This window comes from Orycteropus afer, unplaced genomic scaffold (genome assembly GCF_000298275.1).
Source record: "Orycteropus afer afer isolate SDZICR_OR568_19922 unplaced genomic scaffold, OryAfe1.0 scaffold00126, whole genome shotgun sequence".
NCBI lineage: Eukaryota > Metazoa > Chordata > Mammalia > Tubulidentata > Orycteropodidae > Orycteropus > Orycteropus afer.
The window spans coordinates 3,933,193-3,934,014 of record NW_006921713.1 but is presented as its reverse complement, the minus strand read 5'-3'; the positions used below and the strand labels follow the sequence as shown (position 1 = coordinate 3,934,014).

The following is an 822-nucleotide window of genomic DNA, read 5'->3' as shown; positions in this document are numbered from 1 at the left end:
GGGCAGTGTTTCATTCTGCTGTGCATGGGGTCACTATGAGTCAGAAATGACTCGACGGCACCTGACAACAGCAGCAACAACTCTCTGCTTCAACTGTACAAGAATGCTCTCTTTCTCATTATCCAGTGAAGACTGAATACAGATGTTTTCAAGGTCTGTACCATCTCTGGACTTTCAACAAATCTCTTAATTTTACTTTTTACAAAGGATATAAAATCACGGGTTGATGTGTTCATTTAATACAAGAAAATGGAAATGGAACAGCCAGCAGAAACTTTGCCCAACACAGCAACCATTGGCGAATTTGGCAAACGCCCTGCAGAAGATATGGAAAAGAAACAAGCATTTAAGAAATCTAAGAACACTGATGGCTTGGGTATAGCAAAGATCAGGAGGCTGGCACAAGACGGGGCAGTGTTTCCTTCTGCTGTGCATAGGGTCGCTATGAGTTGGAGACAACGGCACCTAGTAACAATAACAAGAACACTGATGCTATGGTTGAGCTGCTCATTCTGCTTCAGATCAGGAATGCTGGGGCAGTGATTGGACAAGGAATGCAAAGCAGTATTTTGCAAAGTTTTTCTAAGACTAGTGAAGAACTGAAGGAGTTCTGTATTTTTTTTTTTTTTAAATCTGTTTCTATTTAAAAAGTCAACATTCCTCTGCTTCATATGTGTTCTGTATTTGAGGTGTAGTGAAATATTTCCTGTTCACTAGATGTTATGTTTTAGTTCCTTACAAACTGAGGATAGGGAGGAAGGACATGCAAAAACTAACCTTGGAATTTTGAAACAGCAGCAGAATACGTTAATTTTATTTTTT

General features: G+C 39.4%; 1 pseudogene; it reads left to right on the top strand.

Moving 5' to 3' along the window:
• The first annotated feature begins 249 nt into the window (after window positions 1-249).
• LOC122150349 overlaps window positions 250-822 on the top strand; it is a 15,807-nt pseudogene continuing 15,234 nt past the window's right edge.